Source organism: Puntigrus tetrazona, unplaced genomic scaffold (genome assembly GCF_018831695.1).
Source record: "Puntigrus tetrazona isolate hp1 unplaced genomic scaffold, ASM1883169v1 S000000387, whole genome shotgun sequence".
Taxonomy (NCBI): Eukaryota; Metazoa; Chordata; class Actinopteri; order Cypriniformes; family Cyprinidae; genus Puntigrus; species Puntigrus tetrazona.
The window spans coordinates 1-374 of NW_025048040.1; the positions used below are offsets into that span (position 1 = coordinate 1).

The 374-nt window shown below is 42.2% G+C and overlaps 1 long non-coding RNA gene across 1 annotated transcript; it reads left to right on the forward strand.

The window, feature by feature from the left end:
• Positions 1-374, forward strand: LOC122333786. The gene is made up of 3 exons (XR_006248674.1): positions 1-114; positions 201-259; positions 355-374. It is a non-coding gene; the product is annotated as an uncharacterized LOC122333786 (long non-coding RNA).

Sequence of the window (374 nt, forward strand, 5' to 3'; positions counted from 1 at the left end):
GGTGTTTCTGCGGCTTCCATGCATCAATGTTAATGGCATATCTTCTGTCCACACACAAAGTGGCCAAATCCATGAGTCCCTACCAGCTGTTGAGAAATGCACTGCACTTCTTGGGTTAGAGAGGTCAAATTATTTTGCCTACTTATTTTGGTTTATGTCTGTATTAATCAGTTCATATCTGCTTTTGCTTTCATTTTCAGCTTCTACAGATCTGACAGAGAACGGTATCACCTTGGCTAAAAACCCAGATTCAAAAGCGGTGAGCAGAAGTGACTCAAGCAGTTATTGCTGTTTTTAGCCTATTTTATCTCGGCTGCATCACCATGCCTCTTTTTTTCTTTTCTCCCGCTTCAGCCTTCTCTGCCGGAGTTTCA